Genomic DNA, 22,133 nt, shown 5'->3' with positions numbered 1-22,133 from the left:
TCAGAGCAAATAAAAGAATGCAGAAAAGATAGACATGTGTACACACGTGCAGAAACACTGGCACCAGATGGGCCCTGCATGCTCTGAAGGGGTGGCACCCACTACACCACACAGCAACCCAGAGCCTTGGCATCTTGACTGTGAAGAGCCCAGGAAGAGGGGTTAGCTGGTCTTGGTGGCAGGTCCCTGTAGAGGCAGGCACAGACTTTAAACATCTGGGGAGGAAGAAAGTCTCTGCTCACACTTGCTGTACACTTGGTCAGCATCTGCCAGCTACCAGAGGATTTTCTTCAGTGGGTCTGAAGCATTAGGGTCCTTGTCAATTATACATATTCACTCAGGACTTTGTCTACTCCTTACACATTCACTCAGGGCTTCCTCTGTTCCCCACAAGAGTATCTGTGTGTCTCTGAAAATACAAGAAATGCAACAAGAGAGGACTATGATGCTAGTGAATTGTGACTCTCTGCCAGAGAGGATCCATCTCAGCAAAGGTACCATGGCACTCTTACAGTGGCTGTCTGCCACTTCTCTGCCTGGTCCAGGAGAGTGGATCCATGTCCCACTGCCTGGCCGGCCTAAGGATGATCAGTAAGCTGGTGGTAAGTCATGAACCCAGGTTAGGTCTATGCACAGTGAGGCCCAAACCATGAACCCTTGGTGGGTCTGAAAGTAGTGAAGCTGTAAAAGCCTGAGGCCAGGAGCCCATGCTAGGTCTATACACAGTGAAGCCAAAAGAAACCCAATGAGACTGGCACTTCCCTTCCTACTTAGCTTTGAGTTAGAGTTTGGAAGGCAGTGCTTGAACAAAATCTTATTTTAAGAGATTGCAATTTACAGTGACGTGGTTACAAGGCTGTTATTGGGACTACAGTACAAGCAGAATCAAAGACAAAAATGTGCAAATCCACCAATAAGAACAGCAGAAGGAGAAGGCGTATACTAATAATAAGACATATATGTGGTATTTTATGGGGCATGAAACACCTTCATATAACATTTAATTTAATTCATAACTCTGCCCTCCAAATTAAGAAATTATTATAGCTTCTTAGTAGGAAATGGAGGCTCAGAGATTACATGGCATCACTGAGTCCCAAAGCAGTGGTGAAGCCAGGATCCAACACAGATCTCTGAATACTGAGTTTAAAGCCTCTTCCACCATATCACAGATACAAAGTTAGCAAGAGAATAAGACCTAGGACAGGCATGTGCTCCATGCAAACGTTCTCAGCTATTTTAATTTTAGAGTCATTTATATGGTGCTGGGGAGCTCTTAAAAATTATCAATAAAGGCAAAAATTCCAAAAAACATTCTCAGAGCCAGTATTACAAGGAAACTCAAAGCTGTTAGGAAATCGGTTATGATATGGAATGTGATTATTAAAATGCCATAAACTTCATAAAAATTCTAAATATGTAACTGGAGTTTTTACTAAGTTCATAAAATCAAATACTGGACACAACATCTTTGTAAACCTCTTGGTTCATGTGTCAATTACCTGGTTACTTAGTAACCAAGTAACCCAGTAACCAAGGAGTCAAGCCACAGATTAAATAGTCCCCAACCAGGCAATAAAAAGTCCCTGAGTACAAATTTGCAGAATTATGGTTTATTGTGTTAATAATCTTCCCGTGTCTGTTAGCCAGGCTTCGAAGAACAGGCTGGAGAGTGTGTGCTGGCCCTCGCTATTTTGTTATAGTACTGGCTTTCAGAAGAGGAAATTAAAACACAAAGCATGCTCTGGCTTAAGTCACTGGAGGAAATGAGAGGCCGAGCTCACAGCAGCTGATCTGGGACTGTGGGGAAGTCCAGACCCTAGTTATGATAGCTGGTGATTTGGGGGTAAATTTTATCACTTTCTAGCTATGGTTTTATGATGAGATTTGTAAAAGGTCCCTGTCATCATGACAGTCTCTTGGGGCCATGCATAACTTCATCCAACAGGTATATGCTGAGCACTGTTGTGTATGTCAGGCTCTGTGGTAGCACTGTGGTAGGCTGAGGCAATGCAATTTTAAACCAGGCATTCCCAGAGTGTGGCCTCAGCAGGTCATTGTGTAAGGAAGAAAGACATATTCATCAAATAATCACATGAGGAAGTGCATACGTGATAAGTGCTTTGCATTAAGGGTAGAGAGTGGTGTCAATGGTCAGTACCAAGATGGGATCTAAGGCAGAACAGGAGGGGAGTGTTGCAAGATTTCCCAAGAAACTGAGACACTGGGAGAGTGAATGTAATGGGTGAAGAGAAAGAGAATGTAAACTGTAAAAAGAATGAACCACAAAGAGCATTTCACTAAAAGATCCTGAAACAGGAGGAAGGGAGAGACAAGGAGCTTGGGTCTAGACCACAAGGACTAGACAGGAACACATGAGGGGCCTGTGCTGTAATGCAGGGTACCCGGTGTGAAAGAGTTGGGGACAACAGAGTGCTGTTTACAATCAGTGACTGCCTGCCATGTAGACAAAGTTTGTTGGGTTGGATATTTACTCTCCTAAGCAGACTGATCTTTCCTATTGCCTTCTTTCTAGTCCCTCCCTAGCCAGCGCCTCAGTCTCCTCAAACTCCCTTGCTGACTTTAGAGCAAATAATCAAAGAATCAAAATTCTTATTAAAAGCCAGCATCAAATAAATTTTTGATCTCTCATTGGCAAATAACAGAAGCAACTCTTACAATCAACCGAGACTTCCTTTCCGGAGAATGCTTGTAGTGTCCTGGGTATTTTCATTCTTTACTAGAACCTGGGACTGTTTCCTTAGCTGCACAGTGACCACAGGACTGCCCTCAGCTGGAATCTTCCTGATGGATTGTCTGAAATCAAAAAATAGTACATAGTATGGAAAAGATGCTGAGCAAATATTAGGCTGGCCCTAGGAACACCTTGGCAGAAGCTAATTAGAGGCAAAGTGATTGGTCAGTCTTAAATGCCTAATTTCTAACCTCACTAACCATGACTTGATTATCTGTTTTGATAACTAATTTCAGTAACAGCATGATGTCTAGACCAGTGACTCCAGTGACCAGAATCAAAACAAGCTTTGGAGATGACCTTTTGTGATGAGTGTGCTAGGGCATGTCTTTACTCCAATCACTTGAGAGGCAAAAGCAGGAGGATCATGATTTTGAGGCCGAGGCCAGCCTGAGCTATACACACACACACACACACACACACACACACACACACACACACACACACACACACTTACATCCTAGTCTGAGCAGACTAGCTGCTCACCATGTGAGATGCTAGAATACAAGAGCCAAAAGATTTGATTCTGGGCTTCCCCTTCTGTGGCATGCTGGTAGAGCCTGGAATAGCCTCTTCCTTATTAAACTAGGAAACTGGAGATAGGGTCTCTACAGCCTTAAACTGTTCTCATCCTTGCAGAAAGATGAACAAAAACATAACAGTTCTTTCCTAGTAAAATAAAGATAAGAAAAGATTGATTTCAAAAAAAGAAAAAAAAAAAACCTGAGAGAAGTCCAACAAGCTTATTCACATAAATATTTTTAAGGAGGTATTTGGGGTAGAGCCAAATCTCAGTGTAGGAGAGAGGGTAACAATTTCTTAAGGCATTGCAATCTATAAGAAGAGGCTTCTACCTAACCTCTGGCTGTCTTGACCTGACTATCTCTAAGGTGATTTATCTTTGGTTTGATATATATATCAGGAGTGGTCAATATTCCCACTGTATTCAACTGACAAATATTAAGAGCCTACTTGTAATTCTCTTGGGAAAAACATATGCAGAGCTGGAGATGTTTCTTCTGTCATGGGCAGCAGGTCTGACAACTCTTTGCAACCCTTTTGTGACTGTGGTTCCTGTCAGCTGCCCACTACCACCACCTGTGGTGCCTAGATGCTAGAGGCAGAGAATCAACAATCCAAGGCCAGGAGTAATGAATGCCAGGACTCTTCTCCTCAACATTGGCTTCCTGTGAAAGATCTTGATGATGGGTGCCATAGTCTTACAAAACTAGGAAAATGCTCTCCATTTAACTGAGATACATAAAAATTCAAATTGTAGCCTCATAAATGTGAGTACACAGTTTAATGGCTTGCTCTAACTAGGAAGTAATGAGCTATAAATGCAGGTATGCTACACATTTGCATCTTTTCCATGTGGGTGAATAAAATAAAATTTTTCTTGAGGTGTGATACTGGGCAAAAGAAATTGTAGGCTATGGTGATGCTCCATGCTGTGAACAGCAAAACTCACCATCAGCAAGGCAGAGGTAATGATACATAGATTTGGTATCCACAGATCTAATGCTCAATGGAACTTTATGGGAGCAACTCCATTTACCTGGTCTATTAAGGAGGAATGCTAATGTCTACCTACAACCCATGTTTAATGCTTGGATATTCAAGGTCATAGTTAACTCAGAGCCTGGCATATGGCAGATTCTGAATGCATGGCTAGTCACTTTCCCTCACCAAGGTTTACCTTCATTTAGAAACATGAACTGTCTCGGCTTCATCTTGATATGATCTGATATGGCATATATATAGGTCTGTCTTAAGATGTATGTCATTATATGTATTAACATATTAGTGTATATATGTTTGTGTATATGTACATATATATGATCCAAGCATTTGCATAGAAGAATAATATGCATTAATCTAAGGCTATGTACATTAATATATACTTAAAGTAAGAGAATAAACATATGGATATTTGTATGTTTATAATCCATATAAATATATAGCATGCATATTTCATTATTTAAGAATACTAATATTAATAGCTATATTCATATATACATATAGTCCTAGATAGAAAATTGGTTTTTGTACATCAACTGGGGTATCAGATTCCCAGCTGGTAATTGAAGAGGGTGGCCTGGTTGGCCCTACTGGGAGCTCTTAACTCAAACATAAAAATACTCCAAACAAGTTGTATCATCAATAGTCACTAAGGAGAGAGACCACCTTCGACCTAGAGGGCTTCTTGGCAGAAGAGGTATTTAGACACCACTTGGCTGGTCCCTGGGTTCCAATTCTGTAGGAGCTGATTTAGAAAGCAGCAGTATTTGATATTCTTAACCTTGGCTTTGACTCAAGAACCCCCTCACTCAGGGCTGGAGAGATAGCTAAGCACTTAAGAGCACTGTCTGCTCTTCCACAGGTCCTGAGTTCAGTTCTCAGCAATCACATGGCAGTTCACAACCATTGATAATGAGATTTGGTGTCCTCTTCTGTCCTGCAGGCAACATGCAGGAAGAATATTGTATACATAAAAAATAAATGAATCTTTTTTTTTTTTTTTTTAAAGAGAGAACACAAAGACAGCTCCAACTGGGGCATGTTTTACACCCAAAAGAAAGGATTATCTGAAATTTATGATGAACATGTGGAACTAAATACCAGGAAGATGGAAAATCTGACTTTTTTAGTATAGCCAGATTTGTTTATTTGTGTATCTATTTTTGAAACAGGGTCTCACTATTTGTCCCTGGTCATCATGGAACCCATTAGGTAGACCAAACTGTCCTCACAGAGATCCTCCTGCCTCTGACTCCCGAGTGCTGAGATTAAGAGGCTGTCCCACCACACCCTGAAAAGAAGTTTGGATGCCCCAATAAAGAAGATACAAAAATAGTTAACAAAAAGCACTCCTAGCACTGCTTTTGAGAGATTCTCATCTTAAAACTACAGTGAGATCATGACTTGTGTCATGGAATGGCTGATATTTAAACAGTCACCATCACAAACATGATGACTACAGAGCAGCAGAAAGTCTGCACCTCCAGGATGTTCAGTTGTGCCACTTTAGAAATCCAGGCGGTCACTTCCTGGAAAGGTAAGCACAGCTGTGAATCAGCCCTGTTAGTTCTGGGCATTTATTGAAGAGGCATGAAGGAGTATGTCCACACAAACACTTGTCAGTGAAGGGTACAGCAACCTAGTTATACCTGAAAGGGGACACTGGCACAAAATATTCCTTGTTTAAAAAGTGATTTTGCCACAGTGTGGGTAGGTGTCAAGGATTTTAGAAAGTGAATGTGGAGAAAGGAGGATTAGAAATGAGAGCAATTGAAACTGGGGGTGGGAATATGCACTGTCTTGATTGAGAGGATGACTTGGGGGTCTTATCTACATATGAACCTCAGAAAGTTGTGTTTTTAAAAGTTCAATTTGGCCAGGCAGTGGTGGCTCATGCCTTTAATCCCAGCACTTGGGAGGCAGAGGCAGGTAGATCTCTGTGAGTTCGAGGCCAGCCTGGGTTATAGAGTGAGTTCCAGGAAAGACGCAAAGCTACACAGAGAAACCCTGCCTCGGGGGGGGGGGGGGTGGAAACAAGTTTAATTTGTTGTACATGAATCTTACTTCAATAAAGGTCAAAGAAAACACACAAAGTGCCGATGCTTTCTTGTTGATTATAGAATGAAAGGAACACTTGAAAGCAAGTATTCAAGGTAAAACTCTCCACAGTATCACCCCGAAGACATTTCCACGCTCAATCCCACTGGAATCTTTCCACTCCAGCCTAGAGTTCTCCCGGTCCACCTCCTCTGCCATCACACGTGGCCCCTCCTGCCTACTGTAAACTCCTTCCATTTCTTCTTTGTTGTCTGTGGTATGCTTGTTTACTTCTGTCCAGTTATCAACATAACTGCAGCTTTGTTCAAGACATCAAATGCCTCACAACCGAAACCCCTGCACTATGTGTAGGGTGTAAAATGGTGCAATCATTTTGAAGAGGCTGGTATTTTCTCTGTAGTTAGAGTTGTCCTGCCTGGCCCAGTCAGGACAAATCTCTCTTACCCGCCAGTCCCAAAGTCGCTCAGACCCAACCATGAAAGCTCACAGAAACTTACATTGTTTACAAACTGTATGACCGTGGCAGGCTTCTTGTTATCTACTTCTTCTATCTTAAATTAACCCATTTCTGTTAGTCTATACTTTGCCACATGGCTCGTGGCTTACCAGTGTCTTTACATGTTGCTTCTCATGGTGGCGGCTGGCGGTGTCTCTCCCCAACCTTCTACTTCCCAGAATTCTCTTCTCTCTTGTCCCGCCTATACTTCCTGCCTGGCCACTGGCCAATCAGAACTTTATTTACACAGAGCGATATCCACAGCATTTCTCCCTTGCTGTTGTGGAAGTACATGCTGTTGTTGCTGCTGCTGCTGCTGATGGTGATGGTGGTGATGCTGTTTCTTCTTCTTTTCCCTCCTCCTCCTCTTCCTCTTCCTCCTACTCCTCCTCCTTCTCGTCCTTCTCCTTTTCTTTTCTTGCCTTAAATGGGGCTACAATGCCTAGCCAGATAGAAGCCATCTTATGACCAGATCACAAAAACCATATGCCATAGAAAGTGGAAGAAGGGGCTCAGAGAAGCCTGGTAGCTGATGGCATCATTAAGGAGAGGTAACAGTTCCACTTTTTTTTTTCCTTGAGAAAAATAGACAGCATTATTAGAGAAAAACCTTAGTTGGGGGTCATTTGACAAAGTTTACTGAAATGAGAAAAGACTGTGACATATAGGTGAGTATTCCAGACCAAAGCTGGTTCCAAATGCCCACCCCATCCTAGTGCAGATCCTATTTATAGCCAGCAGTAAGAAAGTGACATACATAAATAAGCAACTTGGACATTGTTGATTAGCAGATGGCAGCCTGTGATTGGCTGCAACTCAGTTGCTTGGTTCCCAGGGCATATCTCCTCTTAGCTAGGTTACACATTAAGCTAGGGCACCTTTCAGATGGATGGACGTTGTTCGGGCCCATGCTTTATAACCCAAGCACAGAGACAGGTGGATGTTCAAAGTGACGCGGGGTAACGACTGCCATCCAAACACTTCCAGATGCATTGCTCTAGAAATCTGCCGTCCCCACCTGGGACACTCTCCCTCTCTGCCTGTGACACATTATGTGTACCCTTGCTTTACAAGACACACCAGGCACCCTGTACTGTGGCTGATGAGGCATGGGCTTGACTTCCCAGGCTGACTGGTAGTGCCTGGCCTCTCCCACTGCTCTTACCTCTGGCTCAGAGGCTGAGCTCAAGCAGAGTGTCAAAGGCTGGACATGAATGAGGTGGTAAGGAGAAGGGCTCCATGGTCAGCCTTCTTGCCTCAACCTCTCATGTTTTAGCTAATAGCAGGCACTCAGCCCTAGGACTGCTTTATCCCATTTTATGGGTTTGATATTAATCTTTACCTTTGAAGGTTGCTCTGCTATTGAATAAAATTATCCATGAAACTGATCAATCCAATATTAACTGCCCCATAACTCAATGATGGTCACATACAAATACCCTGTCTTCCTTTCCTGTTACCTCCTCTCCATAGCTGCACTTTCCTACTCAGAAGTCACATGGTAGAGGAAGTAGTTCTGGAAACTTAAGGCCTGCCCTTTTACATAAGGTGCAAGGCCATTGGGCGGGAATGCACAATGACAATACAATGTGTCTAGAAGAGGCCTTTTCTTCTTCACTGGTCCTTATCCTGAGCTGAGCAGATGCTTCCATAGCGAAGAAAACTAAGTCTCAAACTCCTTAGAAGAATGGAAGTGCATGCTGGGTGGTGGTGGCACACGCCTTTAATCTCAGCACTCGGGAGGCAGAGCCAGGTGGATCTCTGTGAGTTCGAGGCCAGCCTGGGCTACAGAGTGAGTTCCAGGAAAGGTGCAAAGCTACAGAGAAAAACCCGTCTCAAAAAACAGCAACAGCAACAAAACAAAAAACAAAAACAACAACAACAGAAAAGAGTGTAATTACAGGTTTCTTACCACTTCCAAAGCAGGGATTAATGACCAGGATGATTAAAGACAGCCTCATCCATAGTCAGGTCATTCTTGCAAGCTTGGTGCTAGGTCAGGATTTTGTTTCCAAGTGGTTTCAACAGTCAGGTCTCAAAAGTTGGCCTGGTGATGTTTTCACCCTGAACTGCACAGTTACAGGCCAGCTCTCATGTCATGGGCCTCGACATCCTTACATCTATACCATGGGAATACTACCATGTTCTTTCTGGCTTTGGTTTGAGACTTTAGCCCTCTCTTTCTGGGGCAGAGCTCTGGGTCCTGCTGCTAAACTGGGCAGTCCCTGTTGGGAGCAGAATGCTGTTTCTTCAGGATCCCTGCTGAGTTAGTTTTGCCCTTCACCGAACTTTGTTAAATAATCTAATTTGAAAGACATTTGGTTCCAGAAGAGGTGGAATCAAACATAGGATGGATGGGTCCAGTTACCATCTAATTATTTATATATTCCACCTCTCTTTATGGGGCCCCTACTCCATGGGCAGGCACTGTCTGACTCGGTTCCTACTATAATAACTTCTAGTTTTTGAAGGTCATAATCACACACCTATCTTTAAAGAGGAAAATCTTTGACTTCTCTAAAATCAGGCCGACAAAAGAAGTGTGCCAGCTTTACAGCACCGTGAAGAAGCTTTGTCAGCCAGGTTCGGCCCAAATTTGCTTACACATGTTCCCCACTCAACCAAGCATGTAAAGCATGTTGTTCTCCTAGCTTTCCTATATGATACAGTCCCGTATATTATATTACACTTATAAAAGACCACGAAGCCCGTTACGAATTAAAAGATAATTAGTGGTTCAACACACACAAGACATTAAGCCCAAAGTGTCAAAAAAGTCATGAAAGACCATAAATCATGGTCTGCTTGCATTGATCCCTTACAGAGTTAGTTTTTAAATCATCTCTTTAACACCTTGTAAATGTACAAACAGCTACAGACCCAAGGGAAACTTTAATATGTTTTTCATACATATTTTAATTTCATCTCAAAGTGCTAGCTGCATTAAAATTAAGTCAAACTCACAAAAACTCATTGATTTCCACAGGATAAAACCCATCTGTCCAAACTAATTGAGAGGCTTTCCGAAGCCGTGAAGTTGGTCCCGCAACACTGAGGCCATTATGGGTGCCCCACGCTGGAGGGACTCTTGTGTCATTTTAAGAAGGCAATTTTGCTATATTTACTGTATTTAAATACAGTGCTACTCTGGGGGAACAAAAGGCTCCCTGTGTAACTGTACTGAAAGTAAACCAGAAGCTGTGAAAAGAGAGATGTGTGCTGCTGTGATTAATGCACCTTTCTGCCAAAGAGACTCCTTAACCAAGCTCATTTAATACAAAGTAAACCAATCTTGCTCTTGGATTTGATCCTCTGCGCAAACCCCCTAGATAAGGCTCTCACCGTGAATAGCTTTTCATTCTAAACAAAGGATGTTTTGATAGAAAGGTCGCTGCTAAAGCCCTTTATATTGTGATACAGGGAAAGGAAATAACATATTAACGGCCACCCATGCCACGGTGGCCTGGGCTTGGGAAGAGCAGAGCCCATTCGGAAGTTGGAGAAGCCTTGGTCTGCTTTCAAAATTCTTCCCCCAAAAGACACTCGCTGTTTTTAAGTGGAATGAACTGGAGCAATCACTATGCATCTTCAAGAAACTGAATGAGCGTGTGTTTGTCTCCGCCCTGCAGCTCAGCACTAGATAGATCATAGTGGGACTGTTATGATGGAGACTGGTGGTACATATGTGCTCTTGGATATGACAGATAAGCGGAAGTCCCCTCTACAGTGGGGTGCATAACATCCCAGGGTTTTCCAAACTGCAGCAGGCTGCACTAGCCAGGCTTCTGTCATCATAGCAAACTACCAAGAAACCTAACTCACAGAAAAGGTTTATGGTGACTTATGGTTTTAGGACTCCAAGTCCATAATCAGGTGGAGCCATTGCTTTTAGGCCTGTTGTTGGGTGTAAAATGGCAAAGACAGAACCCTCCAGGCAAGGGTGCAAGAGAAAGAACAAAGTTTTGGGCATTCCTCAACCAACAGTCTAAGGACTTCCTACCAGCTGCCACTTCCAAACAGCATGTCCTAGGAGACCAGGACTTTATCATATGGGTCTTTGGGGACATTCAACATCCAAATTCTAGCAGCCTTTTTGACTGCCTTGGCCAGTTCAGGGGCAGCTCTGTTCAAGGCTCTGAATTTGCACAGAAAGCTTGAGTGGGTGGTGTAAGCCAGCCTCTTTCTATCTCAGCCCTCTTACTTTATTTTTCTTTCTCTACCTAGTGAGGAAGATTTTATAATAATCCAGCTCTGGAAGTGGAAAGTTTTAATATCTCATGGTAAAACTGATTCCCTTTAGTGGAAACATCTTATTTCTTTAGGAAATTCCTGTTCATTATGGGAAAGACAGTAGGGGTGAAGTGAATTCTGGGACAATGTACCCTTTTGCTAAACTCGCTTTTTCTATTCATTTACTCAATCTTTCTTGAGTAGACATTAGCTTCTAGAAGTTCAGAGACCTGGTTGATGTGCAGGTCTAATGTTAGTCCTTTTCACAGGGCATGAGAAAGATAGAAACCAGGGTACAACTGGGCTGTAGGTGGACTTTTTGGCATCTCTGGCCAAGATGACAGTGTCCAGCCTTTGTTCAACTCTTCTGAGACACTGACCATTTGACTCAGGCTGACAAGCAAAGGGTAGTTTTGGACTTATCTTCCTAAGATGTGCACAGCATGCTTGGGAGGGCTCTCCACCGTGTCTTCCAGGAGGAGGGAGGGGTTGGGAAGATGATAAGAGTTGTAGTGGGTAGCCATCCCAGCATTGGCCTGGAAGTTCCAACCCCCATTGAGGCTTTGGTAATGGTCACGCCCACAAGGCAGGGCGGAGGAGGGAGCGGAAGACCGAGGATCAAGAGGAGGTCTCTCTCTTGGTTCCGGGACCCTGGACTCTGGAGGTAGACCAAGCAGAGTTCTCCAGAGAACACCGCTGGACTGCGCTATACCTTTGCCAGACCCTGCAACCTACCCCTTCATTTGTAAGTTACCCCACAAAATAAACCTCCCTTTTAACTACATGGAGTGGCCTTAATAATTTCACCAATAAAGAGTAGTCAAGCATTCTCAACAATCCAGATCAGAATTCAGTGTTTCCTGGAAGGCTGACTGGCTCCATAGTACCCCCTGCTGGTAGGATACCCTGTGATGTCCTCCCAAAAAAAGCATTAGGAAGCAGAAGTGACTTAAGTCCATTCTAGAGTACAACTGGATCACTCATCAACCATTCAGGAAAGGATAAACTTGGTCTCCATCTTACAGAAGAGGTTCAGTGAAGTCCAAGACCTGAGCAAAGCTATTTACCCATATGCACCAGGAACAGGGAAACCCAGTCTACATGGCTCTAGTGTACACTTAACTAGGTTGATTTTCCTGCCTTTATGGTTTATGAGTCAGTTAGCGAAAAATAAATCCCCACTGACATGATCCTACATGTGGAGAAGAAAGACTTTGCCATGACGAACTGCACCATGGGCCTCTTCATAGTCTGTAGGGTACCAGAAAAATGGGAGCAGTCATAGGCTAGAGGGATCTGGCTTGGCCAAGAACTTAGCAAGGTAGAGCAGGAAGCAATATAAACCAACAGAAACACTTGCAAATAGCTAACTTTGGTCCAGCTGACTGAACAGAAAGAGCCTCATCTAGTCAGCTTATTGGGCCCGAGGCCCCATGTTACTCTGTATTCTTTAGCTTGTATGAATTCTTTAGCTTGGATGCACACTAATTCTAAACAAGGATGTAATGATTTTCTGATTACTATTGGAAAAGTCAACTATTATACAGACTTTAAAAAGAGAAGTCTTTTCCAGTTATATACCTACCTGATAGAGAATTCAAATTTATAATATGCAAAAAACTAAAAAAAAAAACAAAAAACAAAAAACAAACAAAAAAACAAAAACAAAAAACTAAAAAACAAGAGAGAAACAAGCAAAGACCAGCTTCAGGGGCCAAACTGAGAGTTCTCCAAAGAAGAAATACAAATGGCCACTCAGCATTTTTAAGTGTATTCCACATCCTTAGTCATAAGAGAAACTCAACTTCCACCTTCTTTGAGGCCATCGCAGTCAGAACGGCTGTCATCAAGAAAACAAATGTCAGCAAAGGTAGAGGACTGTTCCTTGGCTTTACCTGTGTCTCTGGATGGGTCCTGTCCAGACCCTGCCTTTCTCTTTCTTATCTCTCTCCTTTCCTGCCTGCCTCTAAGCTGCCTTGCTATAGTCCAAAGCAGTTTATTTTATTAACCAATGGCAGCAGCATACATTCACAGCATGCAGAAAGACATCCCCCAGCAGAGGACAGATTGAGAAAAAGGGAGGAGCAGATGTCCTGCTGGTAGAGTGTAACCTGGTGCACCCAAGGTGGAAAATCAGGGTGAAGAGATTTCCAAAGCCTGAAAACAGAGTGACTGCCATAAGACTCAATCATAGCACTCCTGGGCACACACCCAGTGGACACCAATTCCTACCCCAGTAATACTCACCCATGTTCATTGCTGCTCTGGTCACCATGGGAAGGAAAATGAATCAACCAGATGTCCATCAACTGATGAATAGATAATGAAAATGTGACATATGTTATACAACAGAATTCTATTCCTCCATAAAGAAAACTGAAATTGTTAAATTTGCAGGGAAAAAGGGACAAAACTGGGAAAAACTGTATTAAGTGACACAAGCCAGGCTCAGAAAGATATACACTGCATGTTCTTGCTCATATCCACACCATAGTGGTTGACTTTTCCCTGGAAACAGACAAAGAAGCCTCCCAGTGATAAAGAACAGAGGCAGTTGACCCCACACATTTCAAATCAAGTTTAAACATATTAGAAAAAAAGATGGGATTGGGGATTTAGCTCAGCGGTAGAGTGCTTGCTAGGCAAGTGCAAGGCCCTGGGTTTGGTCCTCAGCTCCAAAAAACAAAAACAAAAACAAAAAACAAAAAAACAAACCCTGCAATCTCAGAAGCTGAAATTAACACAAGTTCACTTCCCAAAAGGTATTTGTAGGGATAGTATCAGATGGCATGGTGGCTTTACGAACATTTGAAGGTTGTGTTTGAAGGACCTTTCTGGATATTTCTACCACATTCCCACCCATATCTCACTGGCCTGGGCTTGGTCACCTGCAATACCCTCACTCAAGTATAAACAGGAAAGTCGTGTCTGTGGCTAACTAAAATTAAGCTATGAAAAAAGACAAGAATGTCCAATGGTTACCCAGCAAGCCTTTGCCTTCCTATCCTCTAACAATGCCAGTGCCAACAGGAAAATGAGAAAATGTGTTTGAAAACAGAATTTTCCTTTCTTTTTAAAGTTAGTTTTATTTTGACAACTTCATTCATATATAGTACATTCTGTGTACTCTCACATCCAGCCTCTGTCATCTCCCTCTCAACCCTTTATCCCCTCCCTATAAGACCTTTCCACAGTCATGTTTATATACCTATATACATATATATATATATATATATATATATATACATATATATGTGTGTGTGTGTGTGTGTGTGTGTGTGTATGTACATATACATATATATATATAACATCTGAGGTTTGTTAACATGAAATTAAGCTAAGACTTGTGTTAACAGCTAACATAAAATTTGGATATTTGCTTTTCTGATTTTGTGGATTCTCCAGGATATGCACTCACATTTGAAGATTTGGAGGTAGAAACTACAAATGAGAGGGAGCATGTGGTGTTTGTCTCTCTGGTTCTAGACTGCCCCCAAAGAGACCATGGCATGGAAACTAAGCTACAAAGAGGGAAATCCCCTGGATATAGGTGATAGGAAGTGGAAATGGGAAGAATGGTGGGGGACTTTAGTTGGGAGAGGAAGATATAGAAGAGGAAGAGAGGGAAGATATATAAAACTTAACATAAAGGATACTTGAAAAAGCCACATATTATTTTGTATTTACCTAAAATTACACACACACACACACACACACACACACACATCTTCTTAATGTAATTAGACTGTGATGATTTATTGTGTTCCACAAAATATTGTGCACCCTAATAAAGCTTATCTTAGGATCAAAGGAAAAAGCCAGCCACTGTAGTAAACATAGAAGTCAGGCAATGGTAGCACACGCCTTTAATCCTAGCATATGGAGGCAGAGATCCATCTGGATCTCCGTGAGTTCAAGGCCACACTGGGAACAGAGGCAGGCATGGTGGCTTTGAATTCCAACACTTGTTGACCATAAAGGTCTAGAGATCTGTGCAGACAGACAGGAAATGACAGCTGGGCAGGAAGAGGAAGTGATGTAGATGGATGGAGAGAGGAAGTGAGATTGCAGGGACAGAAAGGCATATAGGCATGGGTATACAGGAAGTAGCTCTTTGGAGACTGAGGTGTCAGAGAGGTAAGGTTGGCTGTGGCTTGTCCTATTCCTCTGATCTCTCAGTTTTAACCCCAATGTCTAGCTCCAGGTTTTTATTAATAGAACAATTTAGCAATTCATCTTGCATTCACTTGAGATGAAAATGATCCTCCTCACAAAGACCATAAATTATCTAACAAAAAACCCCAGTACCAGGCATAAAAAAAACATCTTTGGAGTTGTTGGTCAGGGGAGTCCAAGAGACTCCAAAACCACAATGGCTATTGCTGGTATCCTTCATTGCCTATAAGACATTGAAGGTAAGTACCTATTGCCTAAGACATCATGAACCTCAGACCCAAGACTCAGAGGATTGGAGCTAGATATGACATCTCAGTGTCTCTTCACTGAGGACTAGCTTTCACACTGTCAGAGGTGGGTATGTGAGCTGCCAAGAGAGGAAAGCAATCAAAAGTCCTACCAAGCTCTGATGACTATGAACCAAGACAATGACCAACACAGCAGCACATCTCTAAAGATGCAATAATGGCATATAGCTTGGTGGTAACCAACAGATGTCTAATTGGACTTACAGCCCACGCACCAGGAGGAAATTGTGCCTGGTACTTGAAACCTAGCCAACTACTGGTGGCCAGTAAGGTCATGGAACTTGGAGGAGAATCTACTACCACCAGTATATAAAACAAATATAATTCCTAACCGCATTCTAAATACCTATTCTTATACACACAGATAGTGTAGAAAGATCATCCCTCATCAAAGAAGTTTTTTGTTTCTTGTTTTGTTGTTATTGTTTTGTTTTTTTTTATTTTTTGTTTTTGTTTTGCAGCAGGAGACCCTTACAGAAAACCACAATGGGTCAAAATGAAGAGAACAAGTGACTTGGGGGTCATGGCCTGAGTGAATACATCTACCAAACAACCCCAGAATCTCAGGGTTTGGGAATAGTGCAGAAGACAGGGAGGAAAAATTCTAAGAGGGAGGATCAGGAAGTCTGTTGCAAGACTGTCTCTTCTAGATATGACAGTGAAGCTACACCCTTGAAATCTCAACATCACGGCTACCTAAATAAGATCTGGTCAATCCCAACACCATTTGACACCCCCATCTAGGGGGGGAAATCTCGAGGGCCCTCATCCTGAGGTGAAGAGCAACAAGTAATTAATGATTTCTGAGAGAGAGAGAATGTCTTCCCCAGGCAGGAACCTCCAAGTTGATTATCCAAGTGGTCAGCCCTAGAAACAGAAGCATAGGAGTAACACCAAGTGGGCTTTATATTTATATATTTGTATTTATATATTTGGTGTAGCCCTGGCTGTCCTGGAACTCACTCTGTAGACCAGGCTGTCCTCAAACTCGGAGATCCACCTGCCTCTGCCTCCTGAGTGCTGGGATTAAAGGTATGCAACACCACAACCCACATATAATTAATAATTTTAAAAAAGAGAGAAAATGAATTTGAAAGGGAATGAGAAGGGCATGGAAAGGTTGGAGGAAAGAGAGGGCGGGAGACAAATGAGGTAAAATTTTAATTACAAACAAATTTTTAAAGAAAAAATTAAAATTGGATGTTTAAAGAACAGAAAATTGGAACTTTTACAAAATGTTCAGAGATTCTATGTCACTATTATATATATAAAGTTTAACATATATGCACATACACTTCAGTTTGAAAATAGCTTCTAATGATTTAGAACAAATCATATCTAAAAGTTCCTATTTAAACACTGGCAGGCAATAGACTGAGTTACATGATGAGTGTATGACTCAACACTTGGAGGAAATGGACTATTTTTAATGCAGTTTAAGGTAGATTATAATAATCTACCTTGTCATTAGAAAGCGAGTCACTCAGGTGATAACATTATCTTATTTTCCAGAGGCAAATATAACAAACTGTTTTCATAACATGAACAGTATAGTCATTTATATTATTATGCACATTATTCTTCCATAATGGCACATAGTTCCTTCCTCTAGCTCTTCAAATTTTCATGTTTTAGTGTTATTCTAGCATATAATTTTTAAACATCTTTTAGGTTTGAAACCAAAAAAAAATCTTTTTCAAAAATTATGTCCTGAGAAGGGAGACCGAAATGAAATAAAGTGATCAGAGAGGCGCTATATACTCAGAGACCTGTATTTTCTCTTCTAAATAATTTCTAAGGAAGTGGTGGTCCCCAGGAAACAGCCTGGTTATGAATTGTGGGAAGGAGCAGGTTGTCAGAAGACTTCTCATTGGCTGTGAGTGATGTCATGGCTGTTGCCATGACAAAATGCTTAGTTAATACATTGCATCTAGTGGTTCTTCTGATTTTATGTATACATTTCATTATGTAACTGCAATAAAACCATGTAAGCATTGAGTTTCTAGGTAATTACTGTGCTTTTCAAACCCCGTGGGATCAGAGGTACACTGTGTACAAAGTTAGGAAAACATTTGTAGGCAAAAGAATTCCTGCCATCTGTAAATCTCAGCTGAGGCCAGCAATGGAAGCTAGTAAGAAATAAATCAGACTCGTGATCATCAGTGTCTTGGTCAGTACCATACCAATGGAGGGAAGACAGACGTGGTTTTGAAGATGGTCCCCTAGGCCTGAGCAGTCCAAAGCAGAGTGAGCTTTTGAGAGCCTGGAACTGCTATGTTGTCTAGCCCTATGTGTATGGAATGCCAACACCGCAAGGTCAGGGGGATGAAGTCTCTGTGGATGCTGGACATTCACTTTTGCCCATCTTTCCAGTGTTTAGACTCTGAGATATGGTGATCGAGGATTCCTATGTGCTCTAACACTTTCCCAGCCCAATCCAGCATTGCTCTGTTTTTGTTTCTTACTGCTGGCTCCTTGGCCTCTGGGAAGCAAATTCCTAAACTCTAAGTCTCCACTCCCTCTTCAGCTGCTCCAGGATCTTCCCCTCAGTTGGTTGTTTGATCATTCTATGTGTGAAGTTGCACAAGAAAAGGCATTTAACATCTAAGGTCCATTTCACTTCTTTTTTTTTTTCAAAACAGCGTCCTGAAGCATCATTTGTTTTTTCTTTGTTAGAAAGAGGCAATGGCATTTTATCAAAGGTAAATAGGCTCACTCTGATGGGCTGTGGTTCTGTTTACCACCAAGAGCCCTTGTAGTTTGATTAGGTACTAAACTTGGAACAGGAAATCCTTCATTCATCCCATTAGCCAAGTCACACAGGGGGCTCAACTTCTGGGAAGCTAATGACCTACACTTTCCTCCTGAAGACCATGGGCAGCTTATCTATTTGATCATAGCTTCAGTAAATAGCAATCAACTCTTCATCAAATCCCACCAGAAGTACCTCAGATTCAGAACCTACTGATGGTCCATCTAAACCTGAATTCAGGAAGGGTTTTATATGTTATTCTAATGGCTGAAGTCTTACTGTTAGAAAAAAATGAATAAAAACATATTCCATGTTAGATATATATATGGTATCAGTTGAACTGTTAAGTAGAAGAATGGTGGTTGTTTTAGGAACTAAACTGTAAAGAAAATTTACATAAAATTTACATTTCTCTGTAGCTTTACCTATTAGTATTCCAATGTATAGGCCACTAACAGGCAATATGTAGTCTCCAAACAATGGGTTCTTGGCTTGCAAACCTCCCCATGAACTCGCTTCTGTTTTTAACCTGCACGCATGAATCATGTGAAAGTCACTGAGAGTTGTCTTCTCATCCCTAGCCCCCAACAAAAGAGACAGCAGGCAGCAACTGTACCATCCTGGGCCATCCTGCCATCCAGTGACTGAGTGAGAGACAGACTTCCAACTGCCTTCTCCTCCTGTTCTGTTACTACAATGATCCCTGGCATCCTCGAAGGATTGGTTCCATGGCCCCTTAGGATCCCCAAATCCCATATCTGCATTATATAAAATGGCAATAATCTTTGCATATAACGAATGGAGAATGAAAGGCACATGGCCTGAAAACAGATGAGGGAACCACATAGAGGGGAAGAGCATGAAGTAAAAGAAAGCCAGGAATAAAGAGAAAGGAAGGAAGGAAGGAAGGAAGGAAGGAAGGAAGGAAGGAAGGAAGGAAAGAAGGGAGCGAACATGTGCACATCCTTCTATAACCTTGGAATCACCCTCCAACTGCATGTAAGCTTAATTCAATGTAAACTTTATAGATTGATACGTTATTGCTATACTTTATCTTTATTGACTATTGACACAAGTGATTTTTATTTATGTACAGCCCCCAAGTAGGAAGTTTGAATGAGAGAAATGTTTGAGAATATGTATCTTTGTGTGTGCGTTATCTTTGTTAAATCCACAATGTGACTGAACCTGAGGAGGAAAGGGGTGAAACCATATAGAGACCCAGAGGAGCAGCCAAGCACATCTGCTAGATCTGAGATGCCTGAATTCTTTCCATTTTAATCCTTTATGATTTAAAATGTATATATTTATTGTGGACATACTTTTTATATGAAGATGATATATTTAAGAGAACAAAGAGTCCCTTAAAAAGTGGTAGGAAAGCAGTCTAGCTAGGAGCATCAGAAAAACCTCCTGATGAGCTCCTGAGAACCAGGGACCTCAACGGCATCTAAGGACAAGTCCAAGGAAGGTCTGTACGCTGATCATACCAAGAACTGGGCAGAACCTGAGGTGGCAGGGTGGAGCGGATGGTGGCCTACAAGCTGGAGAGAAGGTCTGCGCAGCTTCAGAGTAAAGAGATCGAGATGAGATTCAGACAGGAAGAAGAGGCAGAGACTTGATCTGCACCAGCTGGTTTCTAGGCTTTCTGCATAGCTACCATAGCAGGATTTATTTCTGTGGGACTTTTCCTTAGAATGGGTGCGTTTTCGACCGTCTTTCTGAATGGTGACCACGTATCTGAAAGCCTTCCTTACTTCCTCCACTGAGATAAGGGCTTGGCTAGATATCAAATTGTTGGTTACAAAGGATTTTGCTCTGATATTTTTAAATATAAGTTTCTATTTTCTAGTATGCATCGTCACTGATGAAAGATGTTACAAAACTCAGGTTTTGGTAGATAACCTAGAGTCATGCTGCCTCCACTTAAGTGAGATTTTAAGATTTTCTACTTATTCTTAAACTTCAAGGATATCCTAGAGGGTTTTAAGTTTGTTAAAAAAAAAAAAATTTGAGTGTTCTTCCATATACGTATCCCACATGCGTACAGTACAAAGGCCAGAAAACGCATCAGATTTCCTGAACCAGGAGGTACAGATAGTTGTCAGCCTCCATGTAGGTTCTGGGGACCAAACCCAGGTCCTCTGCAAGAACAGCAAGTGCACTTAACCTCTGAGCCACCTCTCCTTGCTCTGTTTCCTACTTATCTCTATTGATCTAAGTTTAACAGTGATGTTCCTGGCTGTGTGACTTTACTGCTGGGCTCTGTGGAAGACTCTTCCTTCTTTTTAGCTCTACGTTTTTACAGAGAATTTTCCTCCTTAGGTCCATATTTGTAGGGTGCTGAAGACTTGAATAAGATCCTACCTCTCACAAGTGTCGTTATCTCGTTTTCAGTGCCGATAGCTCTCGGCCACTATCAGCATTCTTTCTATATCTTTCTATTCTCTTCTTGTTTTTACTGACTTGACTCCTGTTTGCCGTTACATAAGCTATTGAAATGGAAGAAGGGCAGAAGCATGCTCAGTATGTCTCCTTGAGATTTTCAGGAATTATATTTTGTATTTAGGAATCTTAAAGTCAAGCTGAGTGTGATTGATTATGTTACTTAATCTATGTGTTTTTCTAATAAGAAAATTAAGACATGAGGGAAAAAGATGGGTGGGCATGGTATGTTGTTTTAACACTTGCAAATTTTCTAAGTGTTATTATTTTGTATTATTATTCTTGCAGGTATGATTTTCCATCTACTGAGCCTGCCTTCAGGCTCAATTGCAGATATGTGTAGTTTTGCTTCCCCTGACTAGTGAGGGCATTTCCCAAGGTCACCCCTAAAGCTAATATATGTATGAACCTCTGAGATACTGCCTGTCATTTGAAAGCTGAGATTACTCATAGAAGAGAAGGCAACTTGGAAGTAGATTTTTTTTTCTTTTTCAAGTAGTATTGTTTTTGAAACAGAAGTATAAAATTCAGGTCGATTCAAAAGCGGATCTTACATGATGCCAACTTTATATCCATGGTTTAGAGCTTCTGTCTGCTTGAGACCAGACTTCATCCCTTCTCCTCAATGTATTAGTCGGTGGATTACGAGAGTCTGGCTGCTGATTTGGGCTTTTCTAATATCCAGCTTCTTTTCTTTACACACACACACACACACACACACACACACACACACACACAATATTAAGGCAAGCTTCCCGGAGTGCCAATCAATAAAGCAGATAAAACATCTCTGAAAATGTCAGTAGGTGGGGGAAAGTGTGTTTAGCTGGGCTCTCATGTGGAAAGAGGCATATGAACAAGTTCGAAAGTCCCTTGTAAGAGGTGGGGAGGGAGGGAGACTCCTGCAGGACAGGACAGAGCAACTAGGACAATGCATGGAGGCGGGTCCTGTTGACTGAAGAGTTTCTCAGTTCATCTTTGCACTATCCGCAGAAGGACCTCCTTCCTGCTCCAGTAACACCCAATACTGTACTGCTGGACAGGCAATATGTTGCACACACACCCCAAACCTGGGAATACCACATGCCATACAAGGTCACACAATGACTGCATAGGAGCAGGGTGAAGCTGCAGGGCTTCCCAAATTTCATCCTGACTCCTGCAAAGAAGTAAAATCCATTCATCTGAATAATTTCCCAGGCTGTGGGGAGGGGGGTGAAGCTTCTTAGGCTGAGGGCTTGTATGCACAGTTCATTCAGCTGGGGATGGAGCACCTCTGGCAAAAGTCAGGGGAATTTACAGTTTTTCTCAGTAACTGTAGGGATCACATGTACCAGATCAGACATTAAAATGTTAGGTCCGAGGCTACAGTTGCTGTGTATATTGTTATGG

This window comes from Onychomys torridus, chromosome 5, assembly GCF_903995425.1.
Source record: "Onychomys torridus chromosome 5, mOncTor1.1, whole genome shotgun sequence".
NCBI lineage: Eukaryota > Metazoa > Chordata > Mammalia > Rodentia > Cricetidae > Onychomys > Onychomys torridus.
Note: the sequence above shows the minus strand (reverse complement) of the source record.